Source organism: Mus musculus, chromosome 15 (assembly GCF_000001635.26).
Source record: "Mus musculus strain C57BL/6J chromosome 15, GRCm38.p6 C57BL/6J".
NCBI lineage: Eukaryota > Metazoa > Chordata > Mammalia > Rodentia > Muridae > Mus > Mus musculus.
Window position 1 is genome coordinate 67,236,789 of NC_000081.6, and position 14,637 is coordinate 67,251,425.

Sequence of the window (14,637 nt, forward strand, 5' to 3'; positions counted from 1 at the left end):
ACCACAGGGAAAGCTACTGAGCCTGGTGTGCTTCAGTAGAGTCCTCCGTAAAGTGACTACATCCCCTTTAGTGACAATTAGCCTTGACTCAGTAATAGTGTAGTAACAATGTTTGGGATAGAGTAAGTGTTAGAAAAAAAAGTGAAGTGGAGAAAGAATAAGAGATATTGATAGACAGCATGAGTTGAGAACACTTAAGCCTACAGAGCTTGACCATATATGAGCAGTCACAGAGCATATGATGGAGTATCAACCACATGGGTCAACTGGAGTCACAAGAAGCAGACCAAAGTTGTCTGGCATCTGTGTTCAAGGTTTCTCTTTTGTTGGGAGATGGTCAAGTAGATTCTATATGCAGAAGATGAAGTATTACACCTCTTCAAAATCCCCACAGTGATATAACCTGGGCCTAGGTCTTGACAACTATGAGAGATGGAGAACTTCTTGGTAGCCTTTATTCACCTTCTATTTCAATTTGGACTTTGTGACTGTAAACAAGCTCATTGAAAGGCACTTGGTCAGTGGGTGGCCAAAGCCCATACTGGGCTCTGGGTATCTCCCCTCCTGGAACACAGAATGTTTAGAAAATAGGTGACCTCTTTTTTTCCTTCTTGATTCTGAATCTTGGGGAAACTCAAAGGCAAGATCCTAGACATAAACCCAGTTTCCTGAAGGCCCTTGTTCTACAGTTATTAACAAGATAAATACAGGTACCAAACAAGGGAAGACAAATAGCTTTTCTTTCTCTGCATGAAGATCCTCCTTGCTTCAGCTATCAGTTAGGGGTGGAAGCATCAGAGGACTGGCTCTGTGAGCAGACACCCTGCTGATGATTTGGAAGGAGACAGTAACCAGGGAACCACAGAAGCTGCTTGGCAGGAGGTATCTTGGAGCAGGCATCTTCCAGGTTCACAAGCAAGACCTGTGAATCCCCTTGGCTCCCCATAGCCCCTGCATGTCTGTGACTGTCTGTACTTGTACAAAGTCTGCCTTGAATCCTAAATACCACCTCCTCCTACTTGAGGTGCAAACAACCTAGGATTGTTAGCACAGTGGGAAAAGCTTCTATTTCCCAGCAGTGCCAATGGAACTTGCTATGGTTCCAAGGGGCAACATCCCCTCAAACCATGAACAGGAATAAAATCTGCTTTTAAGTTGTTCCTTTTAGATGTTTTCTCACTGATAAGAAATGTCTCTAATTTGTGTGCTGTAATGGCCCTTGCTCTTCCAACCACCCCACGATGCACAGGGATACAGGCAAACCCCACAACTTCTGTTGACTCCGTTCCCTTTGTTTTGACTCTGACCTTCTCGGTTATTTACTTTTTATTTTCTTCTTTTCTGCTCAGTCTCTTTGCCCTTTATATGTCTTTTCCGCAAGTCAGGACAGTGAAATTGATTTCTGCAATGGGCAATACAGAGCCTCTCCCTAGATGACAAAGGGGCCATTGTGTTACAAATGCATGATTCTGGGATATAGAATTTGTAGGGAAAATGAGTGAGGGTGGTTGAATCTTTTAAGAAAAATGTTGAATATCTTGGTATAAAGTGGCAATTCAATAAAAAATGAAATTTTAAAAATTATTTCATAAAAATAGTACTAAACATTTAAAATACAAATGCATGTATTAATAAAACATTGTGACTATAATAAAGACCGGCCAAAGATAATCAAAATGTGGATGATTTTTTCATACTTTATATAGCAAAATAATCTATTGTACAGTTACTGTTCAGCTACTGTCCAGTTCAAGAGCACCATCTTTGGAAACTTAGAGGTCCTGACAAATGAGGCTTGTAATGTTTAGCAACATCCCTTACCGGGTGCTTCTAGCTCTCTACACTCTGGTAAGATTGTACCTCCTGATCGTCTCCAGGTGTGAATAGGACTTTGGCCAGTGACCCTTGAACAGAGGTTATTGAGCAGAGGTTAAATCTAACTGGAAACTGTAAGGGCTTATAAGTGCGTTGCCTAGATATGCTTCCCTCTACAGCCAAGAATGAATCATACAGTGGCTAATCTATGAGCTTGATCCTGGGGTGTTGATACCATGGCCAGAGCCTTCAGTTTTCCCTTGATGGACATTCAGTATAAAAAGAGAGTATAACTTCATAGGCTTAATCGACTAAGAATCTGCATAATTTGTTATATAACATCATCAAATTTCCTCCAACGGAAACAAAATATTGCCTTAAAAATGAATACCAGATCTGTGCATCTCATTTGTGTATCCCATGTCTTTATTACCTTTATATTGCCCTCCTCCTTCCTTCCTCCCTCTCTCTCATGTAGGATGAATGTTGAATTCATTATAATTTCCCTCAAAAAAATTGAATTGGTAAAGGATTGACTGTAGTTTATTCATTCCCAAAGACATGATTTTCTCAAAAACATAATGTGTTCAGAAGCCGAGCTTATTAATATCTTTTCACCCACCTGTGTTGTTCTGGTTGCAGGAGTATAGAAAATTGGTGTCAACAATTCAATGGGTCTTGAGCCAACATTGACCCAGAATAAGATGGCACAGTTGGTTGCAGCGATAGGGCCCCAACTAGAGTCCAGTGAAGACAGAGTTAGAAAGGGTTACTATATTCAGATGGCTTAATTGACTGTGTCTTTAAGGATCAGAAGTGAAGAAATGGGAAGAAAAGGCAATGTGAGGCTGTGTTAGGAGGATGCCGCTGGGTACAGTCAGTCCACATCCAGTGAGGGCTACCTGGGATGAACATTGGACCTTGCTTAGGATTCTCAGCAGGAATGACCAAAAGCCCATTATCTTCCTTTCCTTTCTCTTCCTTTTTCTTGAGGGAAGCCTGAGTTGCTCTCCTTACTCTATCTGCCTCTTATTTGTAGGTAACGGTTTGGAAAACATACCCACAGAGATGGTTCCTTTCTGGGCAGAGGAAAATACTGCTGTGTTATGCATTTTCTAGGTAAGACTCTGACAGTATAAAGCCAATGTGTCCTGGAAATATCGATTCCACAGGCAGCTGAAATCCACGTGGAGGTTGAGAATGTGAGGCACAGTGACTCATGTCTACTTTGGCATTATCATGCAGCTTGGGACAACAGAGGTGAATGCCTAGTATTTCCATTGACCACTGCTGCAGAAAAGGCCAGCTGACAGCCAGTCTTGCTTGAGATACTGCAAGGGGTGGTAATACATATTCTCAGGAAGGCCGGCAATCTACAACCGTCTGCTTTCATGTGTGAAGCTAAGAGGTTCTGACTGTCCCCCACAGCTGAGGAACTGGATGTGGTGTGGCTAATTACCATGGCATGGACACTGAGTGCCTCTCCAAGCCATGTGCAATGCTTCATCCCAGGAGGTTTTTATGAGAAAGTGATACGGTCATGGGAGCTCTTTAGGTCACTGGAAGGTTCTGGAAAAGACTGTTAAGATCTTAACCCTTTCTTTCTTTCTTCTTTTTCTTTTTATATCTTATTTTTGAGATATAAAGTACTTACAATAATTCTCTCTTTTGCTCTCCCCAAACTCTCCCATATGCCCCTCTTTTTCCAATTAATAACCTCTTTTTTCACTAATTGTTTTTGCACACAAACACACACACACACAATCTCTCTTTCGCTCGCTCTCTCTCTCTCTCTCTCTCTCACACACACACACACACACACAGACACACACAGATACACACACACACACACACACACACACACACACACACACACACAAACACCTAAACATACTTGGTTGGGTACATATGATTTTACTTTTATGTACATTCTTAAGGCTCACTGATGGGCACTGGGCAGACAATTGATGTGTTCTTCTTCCTTGGGGAGGATTTATATTTCTAGCTCTTAGCTTTACTCAGTTGTCTCTAGTTCTTGCCCAGTCTTGATGACTCATGGGCACTTCCTAATGCCCTTTGGCATGCCCATTGGTGTCTTCCCTTTTAGTTCACATGTAATCATGTTAGTGAGACTTAATGGTTGTAGAGGCAGGGTCGCACAGCAAATTCTGATCCTTGGCTCTTACAGTCTCTTTACGCTTCTTCCACAATGATCTATGAGCCTTCAGTGGAGGAGTGTTTTATATATGGATCCATTGTTCCATTGTGTCTGTGCTCTACAACTCTGAATATTGCTTGATAGTGGATTTTGTTTTTTGTAGTTGTCTCCAACTGTGGCAAAGAGAAGTTTCCTTGATGAAGGGACAAGACTACACTTACCTGTAGGTATAAGGACAAGTGTTTGTAGACGGTGGTTAGGGATTTTCATTCTTGGCCGTACACTTCCACCATGAGGCAGTCTTCAGCTCAGCCCCAAAAGTAATGGCGGTGAGATGATCAGGACTTGGAGCATCCAACACTGTGAATAAAGATGGAATCAACCTTGCCTAATGTGCAGGACTAACCACTACTTTTCCTTACCTCAAGAATCTCTGCTTCAGAGACAGTGACAGAAATCCCCAGAAACCTCTGTTTTTCCCTGCTTTCCTTCTCAGCTCAATCTGAACCGCACACGCATTCGCACCCAGTTCTGGGACCTCTTCATCCACAGTCTTCTGTACATTACTGTGACAACTTACTCATAGCCTCCTCATGCCATCATGGCCCTGTATTTGGACATCAGAAAAACAAGAGGGTGTTTTGTTCCCACTTCTAAGGAGGGGCATAGTGTCCACACTTCAGTCTTCATTTTTCTTGAGTTTCATGTGTTTAGGAAATTGTATCTTATATCTTGGGTATCCTAGGTTTTGGGCTAATATCCACTTATCAGTGAGTACATATTGTGTGAGTTCCTTTGTGAATGTGTTACCTCACTCAGGATGATGCCCTCCAGGTCCATCCATTTGCCTAGGAATTTCATAAATTCATTCTTTTTAATAGCTGAGTAGTACTCCATTGTGTAGATGTACCACATTTTCTGTATCCATTCCTCTGTTGAGGGGCATCTGGGTTCTTTCCAGCTTCTGGCTATTATAAATAAGGCTGCTATGAACATAGTGGAGCATGTGTCCTTCTTACCAGTTGGGGCATCTTCTGGATATATGCCCAGGAGAGGTATTGCTGGATCCTCCGGTAGTACTATGTCCAATTTTCTGAGGAACCGCCAGACGGATTTCCAGAGTGGTTGTACAAGCCTGCAATCCCACCAACAATGGAGGAGTGTTCCTCTTTCTCCACATCCTCGCCAGCATCTGCTGTCACCTGAATTTTTGATCTTAGACATTCTGACTGGTGTGAGGTGGAATCTCAGGGTTGTTTTGATTTGCATTTCCCTGATGATTAAGGATGTTGAACATTTTTTCAGGTGCTTCTCTGCCATTCGGTATTCCTCAGGTGAGAATTCTTTGTTCAGTTCTGAGCCCCATTTTTTAATGGGGTTATTTGATTTTCTGAAGTCTACCTTCTTGAGTTCTTTATATATGTTGGATATTAGTCCCCTATCTGATTTAGGATAGGTAAAGATCCTTTCCCAATCTGTTGGTGGTCTCTTTGTCTTATTGACGGTGTCTTTTGCCTTGCAGAAACTTTGGAGTTTCATTAGGTCCCATTTGTCAATTCTCGATCTTACAGCACAAGCCATTGCTGTTCTGTTCAGGAATTTTTCCCCTGTGCCCATAGGGAACAAAACACCCTTGGAAGGAGTTACAGAGACAAAGTTTGGAGCTGAGATGAAAGGATGGACCATGTAGAGACTGCCTTATCCAGGGATCCACCCCATAATCAGCATCCAAACGCTGACACCATTGCATACACTAGCAAGATTTTATCGAAAGGACCCAGATGTAGCTGTCTCTTGTGAGACTATGCCGGGGCCTAGCAAACACAGAAGTGGATGCTCACAGTCAGCTAATGGATGGATCACAGGGCTCCCAATGGAGGAGCTAGAGAAAGTACCCAAGGAGCTAAAGGGATCTGCAACCCTATAGGTGGATCAACATTATGAACTAACCAGTACCCCGGAGCTCTTGACTCTAGCTGCATATGTATCAAAAGATGGCCTAGTCGGCCATCACTGGAAAGAGAGGCCCATTGGACACACAAACTTTATATGCCCCAGTACAGGGGAACGCCAGGGCCAAAAAGGGGGAGTGGGCGGGTAGGGGAGTGGGGGTGGGTGCGTATGGGGGACTTTTGGTATAGCATTGGAAATGTAAATGAGCTAAATACCTAATAAAAAATGGAAAGAAAAAAAAAAGAAAAACAAGAGGGCCCTCTTGTCTCTACTCAAGAGACACCAGAGGACATTACACTCTCAGTGACCCCTATGAGACCCTCTCTCCCCAGACTCCAGCCTCCCTTCTAAGTGTCATCCATCTTTTCTGAAATTTTCTGACTCTGTTCACTCTCTTATAGTTCCCAAAAGCTGCCATATTCTATTCTTTTGTGCCTCATAGATGTTTCCCTTTGACTCTATTCTTGGATGCTTTTGGGATTTATTCCCATGAGAGTCACAGTCCTTCATGTCACACTGTATTTTCTGGGGACCTCTTCATGGGCCTTTATATCTGATCCAGATAATGAAGGTAGTCTTGTAATGTCCAATTTTCTCCCCACTCAATGGAGTGCCTGCTTTTCTATACAAGGTTTATCTGTGTGTCCTCCACCAAACTGCCTATAGCATTTTTGAGCCCACAGAGTGGGAAGAGCTGAGGACTGGCCCTTCCTGGTCACTAGGAGTAAGACCATTTTTGCATTTTGAACACAGAGAAACTGTGTTGGGCTTTAGGAGGCAGAGAGACAACATTATAGATAGGTATACAAGGATAGAGATGCTGGACCTGGGGGGAGAAACAGGTAAGACACAGATGTTCTATCCCTTCCCCACCCCGGAATCTTTTGTATGTCAGCTCATCTTCATATCAGATCTATTAATTTTGTCTCATTCTACTCCCTGCCCCATTTTATCATCTCTCTCTTCCTTCCTTCCTTTTCTTTCTCTACTCCTCTTCTTCCTCCCCTAGTTGTATATTCTTTCTCTCACATCCCCCCTCCTTTCTTCTCTGATTTCCCCATTGCCTATCCATCTCACTCTCCCCCTTCCCTCTCTCCTCTTATTCATCCTGTCTTTCCTTCTTCCCTCCTACTGTCATATATTTCCTCCCCTCTTCTATTCTACACCCCCCGCCCCCAGGTACAAAGTATTAAGATGCCTCACACTTTATATCTTGGGGAATATAATCCAGTTCTCCATCTAGTTTTGCTGAAGTTCCACAAAGCATCCCAGTTCTCTTTTGGAATGAGGTATAAACAAGAATTTTTTTTAAAGCTGTGTGTGGTAGCAGTTGTCTGTAAAGCCAGTACTCAGAAGTCAGAGGCAGAAGATTTTTGTGTGTTCAAGGCCTAGATAGCAAGTTCTAACCTAGCCAAAGCCACACAGTAAGATCCTCTCTCAAAACTAACACAAACCAATTAACCAAACAAACTCAAAACAGAATTTTAAACATTACATGTGCATATGTATGTATGTATGTATGTATGTATGTATGTATATCCTGGCTAGTTTTATGTCAAGTTGACACAAGCTAGAATCATCTGAAAGGAGAGAACCTCAGTTGAGAAAATGTTTTCACAAGATTCACTTGTAGTACATTTTCTGAATTAGTGATTGATTGGGAGGGCACAGCCCATTGTAGGTTATGCCATCCCTGGGCTGGTAGTCATGGGTTCTGTAAGAAATCAGACCAATCAAGCTATGAGAAGCTTCATGGTGTCATTCCTTCATGGCCTCTGTATCAACTCCTGCCTCCAATTTCTTGCTCTGTTTGAGTTCCTGTCCAGACTTCCTTCAATGGTGGAGAACAATGAGGAAGTGTTTACAAAATAAATCCTTTCTCCACCATCATGGTGTTTTATTGAAGCAAGAGAAACCCCCAAGTAAGATTAAGGACTATCTAACTTATCTATCTATCTATCTATCTATCTATCTATCTATCTATCTATCTATCTATCTATCTATCTATGTTTGGTGTGTGTGTGTGTGTGTGTGTGTGTCTGTGTCTGTGTTGTACTCAGGAGCATGCGGGGCACACATGTGGAGGTCAGAAGACAACTTTCAGGAGTTTGTTCTCCCCTACAGAATGTGGGTTCTGGGCAATGAACTCAGGTCACCAGGCTTAACAGCAAGCACCTTTACCCTCTGATAAATGAAACACCACCCAAGCATCTGGAATGTGACACACTTTCTAACATGACCCATTAACGGGGCTCCAGTGCAGTACAGAGCAGAAGATCTGGAGGTCTCCGTGTAGAGCAATGAGATCTTTCAGGGACTTAACAGCTCTGCAGCAGGGTTTGAGGAGGTTTGTGATACTGTACTCCAGCAGGTGGGACAGAGAATGAAAGACACTGGTAAGTGCTGAGCGCCGTCTGGCATGTGCTTCATTTCTCATTAACGTCAACATCTCCTTAATGACTGTCTGTTGCCAGTTTTCATTGAGCTGTCTTCTGTCAGATGACCCCAGCGAATCAAAGGCATGTGCCACATGAATAAAGCCTTGAGAGTGTTATATTATTTCCTCCCTAGGAAACACCTTGCTGAGGACAAGCCCTCCCTGGTCATGAGGAAGAAAGCAGGCTCTGCTCCTACCCTGTGCATTCCCTGTCATCACACAGACATACAAAATTAGCAATTAGTGTTGGACACCTCCGTGGAGTGCTGAGGATGCCTTTCAATTAGCAGGCAGCTGCTGTGTTCCCCTTAGTTAGTGTCACTGTTCCGGCGTCGTCTATTCTGCATGCTAATTGCAGTATGCACCAATGTGTATTTTTAACTGTTCCTTTTCTTTCTTTTTCAAATGGAAAGAATATCATTCTCTTTCACAGAAGCTCAGCTGCAGCATTGTTGCCCCTTTATAAAAGATAAATAAAAAACTGAAAGCAACCTGGGACCATTGTCCTTAAACAAGTGGCCACACGAAACCCCAGGCAGTCCATTGGAACGGGCACAATGCTGTGTGTTTGGAACCAGCTTTGAGCAGCTTGCAGTACTCATTGAGCATGGTGTTCACAAAGGCCCAGGCTCCAAGGATAATCACCACAAGCTGTTTAGAAGGAATGAGGCCCCCAAATACCCTTTTGCAACCCTTGTTTTTTGAATGGAGTTACAAACCAATGAAATGACCATCAGACAGCTTTAGTTTAAGGAGAAAGCTTGTTTTTACTTTTATATTGTTTAGAGAGCTTTTGGGAGCGTTTTTACATTTTTCAGAGAATTGGAAAGGTTCTACACTGAGCCATTGGATGTCAATCTTCTCCTAAGTTTCACAGTTTACATAACAACCATGTGCCCAATACCAGCAACATAAAGCAATTCTAGCACAGGGACCATAACTGGCAGAGGGCTGGACAGCATTGGGATTTTACCTGTCTCCAAGGCAATGCTGCCTTCCTCCCAGGAAAGCCCACAGTGGACTGTGTTAGTTGTCATGACTCTCGTTCTTTCTTAGCTGAGTCCTTATTTATTTATTTATTTTTAGTACTGGGCATTGAACTGAAGTTCTCATGCATGCCAATCAAGTACTCAATGCCTCTCTGTTGCTTCTCCAGCTCTCCTGTTACTTTCAGTTTACATTTTTTTATTGTTGATTCATTTATAAGTGTACACATGCCTGCTATGGTGTAGAGGCCAGAGGACAACTTGCAGGAGTCTGTTCCCTTTTCCCACCATCTGGGTCCTGGAATGATACTTAGGTTGTTAGTCTTGGCAGCATGCTCCCTTACCCAGAAGGCCATCTTGTCAGTCCTGCTTTTAGTTTTGAGTCAGGGTCTCATGAGGTTGACCAAGCTGTCTTTGAACTCACTATGGTGAAGGCAGGCCTTGAACTCTTCTTTGCCGCTACCTCTCTAGTCTCTAGTTCTTGGATTGCAGGCTTGCACCACCACACTTGGATGAGACTTTCTTTTTTCTTTTTTTTTTAAATTAGATATTTTCTTCATTTACATTTCAAATGCTATCCCAAAAGTCCCCTATTATCCCCTGCCACCCTGTTCCCCTACCCACCCATTCCCACTTCTTCGCCCTGGCTTTTCCCTGTACTGAGGCATATAAAGTTTGCAAGACCAAGGTACCTCTCCTCCCATTGATGGCCAGCTAGGCCATCTTCTGCTACATATGCAGCTAGGGACATGAGCTCGCGGGGTACTGGTTAGTTCATATTGTTGTTCTACCTATAGGGTTGCAGACCCCTTCAGCTCTTGGGTACTTTCTCTAGCTCCTCCATTGGGGGCCCTGTGTTCCTGGATGAGACTTTCTTTGCCTTTATTTCTTTTTCATGTTCTAGACAGTTTTAAGGACTATTAGGCATTCTGTAGAATGGTCTGTTGTTTAGACTTATCTAGTCAGATTGAGACAGCAGATTTTGAGAAGAATGCCCCATGCAATGTGCTCCTTGATTATATGATATTAGGGGTATTTGAGGTTGGTGTACTCACGCACATGACTGAGGTAGGCTATGAGTGATTTTTTTCCTTGTTCTATTTTTCTTCCTATTGCAATAATAAAGTACTCTGGCAAAAAGGAGATGAGGGGAGAAAGGGTTTATTTTAGCTCACAACTGCAGGTTATACCTCTTTACAATGGAGAGAAGTCAAGGCAGGAAGAACTCAAAGCAGCTAGTCATATCATAGTCACATTCAAACACAGAGAGAAAAAAATTGTATGCATGCCTACTTAGGCTCAGCCTCCTCTCTGCATTTATGTACTCTAGGACCTGAGCTCAATAAATGATGCTGCCCACAAGGCACTGGGTTTTTCCACATAGTTTAACACAATCAAGAATGTCTACTACAGAAACACTCACAGACAACTCTACCTAGACAACCTCCTATAAAGACCATCTTACCAGCTGATTCTAGGTTATGTCAAATTACAGTTAGACCTAATCAACTCCTAGAGAAAAGAGAGTGACTATTTTCTATTTTTATACATATCCCTTGGAAACAAATCATATGTCCAGTCCCTCAATGAAGAGAAGAGGAATCAAGATCTCCTTCCCCTGCTGAAAGTTTGCATGCAATAAAGTTTGCATTATTTAAAATTTCTGGAGAGTCCATCAATTTCTATATGATTGAGACCTGGTAATGCAAATGCTTTAAGCCTTCCACTTCTTTATTTTACAAAAGAAGAAAAATATGTATATATATTTATTGCCCAACTCAAATGACCAGTGCTTGGCTTATAGTTAGGCTATAATTCTTCAATTAGAAAGACAAGGGTTTAGGTTCTAACTCTGCCACTTGTCACCAATCTTAGATTGCTTTGTCTATGCAATTTAGAATGGTCACATACTTGAGAGAACCCATCAGGAATTTAGTGCAGAGGAATACATGGTACACTTCAAATATTATTTTGACCAAGTAGTGACTCAGTAATATTTGGGTCAAAGTCAATACTTGATAGTATCAATAGAATTATTTTTCCTGCCTGTGTCATTACAAACAAATACTTTAGATTCTTTGCAGGCGTTATTTAACATAGCATGGGAAACAGTTGTCCAGCCCTGTGCTCCAAGCGTTAGTATACCTGACAGGTTCTGCAGGATTGTTTCTTTGGTAAAATTCTGAGAGCCCACTTCATGATGCACATCTACTTCCTGACTTCAGAAACTGTTTATTACCAGTGAAAGGAAAAGGCATGAATGCCGTGCATACCACAGTGCTATCCAGATCTCCAGAGCAGGTAACTGGGGTTCTCACAGGAGTTTAATATAAAATAATGTAGTCTCTGTCTTTATGAGTAGAGCAAGTTTTGATGCTGGTCATCTTTTTTTTTTTCTGTACAAAATATCTCAAATGTAAAGGAGTGAAGAAAACATACTCTTGCAGCTGCACAGTTCCTGTTCAATACTGGCAAAGCCCAAACTGCTTTGCAATTCTATACAGGCATGTGTGTGTGTGTGTGTGTGTGTGTGTGTGTGTGTGTGTGTGTGTGTGTGTGGTTGACAGGTAAATCTGTCTAAGAGGAAATAATCAAACTAAAGTAGATGGCACATCAGAGGACTGTTTGTTTCAGTGAACACTTCCTTGAAATCACATTCTATAGAAATATCTTATTAGGAGAAATAGTAGCAGGTGTGGAGAGATTTACAATTATATATAACCATAACCAAAGAAGAGATCATTTAATGAAAACGATCAAGAACCTCTAATGGTTAACGTCCACCAGGCTCGCTATACTTCCTACAAGGAAAAATCCTTAAGATAAAATCACTTGGTGATCACTTTTTAAAGAAAAATCCTTAAGATAAAATCACTTGGTGAAAGTAAATGAAGACATATGCGGCCTTCTGGGAACCTCCGAAATCCACACACAGAAGGTTGGTTTCAGGAAGGCAATGAGCAAAAAGTTAAAACATGCTGTTCAGAGTAAAAGAAAGCACTTAGGTAAAAGTTAAAAGCTGCCTTTGATTTCAAGTGTCCAAACACGCCTTTCAAGTGAAGCAAAACAGATACAGCTGCCAGCCAAATGTCCATCTGTTTGGGGATGAATACATCAGTGGTCTTTCAGAATACCTTCTGGTCTCCCTTGTCCCTCACGCAGCCCTCAAGACTCCTGGAAAAAAAATTAATCTGGCTAACAGAGTTGCTTTTACAGGATGTGTAGAGAGAAAAAGCAGGGCTCTGTGTACGGAGGAGAGAAAGAGCTCTTGATGTGCTATTCTTAGCAGATCCTTAGAAAGGGAAGCCTGTGTTACTGAAACCCCAGGATGATAAGGAGGGGGGGGGGAGTCCTTCACCATGCCAGAGTCCTTTAATGAGTGCATTGATGAGAGCAGAGACAGCGAAAGCCCATTCCAATGGCACCTGAATGAATATAAATTTAGCCCAATTGAAGATCCTCCACAGTTGGCCTATTCCATACTAACAGCGATAGTGAGAGGAGAGAAAAAGCAATTTTGGTCTCAGTCTTAATTCCTTTCAATCTGTTGGCAGTTTTTAGGAACACAAATGACTGTGATTGGGTTGTTTCTAGAAGCAGTGGATATTTGTGAAAGACCCTATACCACCAATTAACAATTCAAGATGTTTCTACTTCATTTGGTGTAGTGTGTGTGTGTGTGTGTGTGCACATGTGCACAAATGCCCACATACGTTATGCTTATATATCTGTGCATGTATATGTATGAGCTCGCATGCAGGTATTTGGGAGTATAGAAGACAGAGTTGGCTGATGAGTGTTTTTCTCCATTGTTCTCTGCTTTTGTTTTTGGGACAGTTTTCACTGATCTCAGAGTTCATAGGCTTAGACACCTGGCCAGTAAACTCAGGTCCACATGTTTCTGCCCCACCAGTTCCAGGTTCATTTCAACTTCATGAGAAATACTTTATAGCCTTTAGAGTTGTTTTCAAACTATGCAGGCTGCCTCAGCAGAGAAAAACAGCTCAGCAAGTATGTGACAATAGCAGCAGGTTAGCCCACTGGCCAGATGTTTTAGAGAGTTGTGGGCATGACAAGACAGCTGGAGAAAGGGAGGATATGCTAATGTGTCACTTTTAAAGTGACTCTAATACAAGCCCTTTGTCACCCAGGAAAAATAGCCAGTGAAATGGCAAGGTGCTCTGGCTTTGAATCTAGACAGTGGAGTTTTCTGGCATCTTTCTATTGGATAGCTTCTCTGTCTCTGACTGTTTGCAACATACCCTTTTAAGCCCAGAGACTAAAATCCTATGTTATCTAATCAGCTCAGTCTAGTTGGTGTAACATACTTGGTACAGGGCTGTAAGGGGCTCATCTCAGTGCCTGGAGGCTCTCCTATTCGTAACAAGCATCAGCATGACTCTGCAAATGGTATGTCTTCAGATCCATCACTTGAATACTGCACCCTTCTTGAGGGTAGGAGTCTTTCCTGATTTTTAATCACATAAACACTTGTACACCTTGGGAAGGAGAAGTAGGCGACTGCTCTCCTCTCCAGAAGAAGATACAGAAGTTCAGAGAGGCCTGAGGTGATAGTAAAGTGCTATGATGTTTGCCCAGTGCTATTGAACGTGTAATGGAAAATCCTGCACTCAGAGAGTAAGAATGAAGGTTTGCTGAGAAATCCAACTTGGGTCTGTTTCCAAGACTCAGCCTCCTTCACCCCGACCCTTGCCTTTTCTGTAACACTAACCTCATACTCCCTGGCAGACGTGATGAAGTACAGCTCCTGCCTCTTCTAACTTTCTCTTCTAAGTTGGTCCTATAAGTACCTTTTGATTTCTGCAGCATTTTAAACAGTATTTTTGGCACAAAAAAGTAGTGCCCCCACCTGTGCTTTGCTAAGAGGAGTTGACACAATTGGAGAAGACCCAGGAAGCTCTTTTTGATTGTTACCTTTAAGTAATTCACTCCAGGAACCTCAATTTGACAGGACTCTCTGTGACATAAAATCTAATACTATTTTTATGCCTTTTAATCTATATTTTAACAGAATCCTTGTGTGAGGCTCCAGGCCTCGGATTTACAGAAGCAGGTCAGTGAGCATATGAGGGAAGACTTGACCCATCTTATTCAAAGGCTCAGGAACCCTCTCACTCAGGGTCATTTTCAATCCCTTGCTTTCCCTGTTCTTGCTTTTTCTGATGGCCACTGCCGGACTCCCTGGACCCATAACACAGCCTTTAGCTGGCTTCATCTATCAGAATAACTGCTAGTCTCTTTGTAGTAGTGGGTGGTCACAATGTTTC

At 42.3% G+C, this 14,637-nt stretch overlaps 1 long non-coding RNA gene across 1 annotated transcript in view; it reads left to right on the forward strand.

Annotated features, from left to right (window-relative positions):
• Positions 1–14,637, forward strand: part of 1700012I11Rik (RIKEN cDNA 1700012I11 gene) — a 150,326-nt gene that overhangs the window by 10,020 nt on the left and 125,669 nt on the right. Inside the window, exons 2-3 of the long non-coding RNA NR_045140.1 lie at positions 2,855–2,934; positions 14,382–14,423. This is a non-coding gene — a long non-coding RNA (RIKEN cDNA 1700012I11 gene). The remainder of the gene's footprint in view (positions 1–2,854; positions 2,935–14,381; positions 14,424–14,637) is intronic.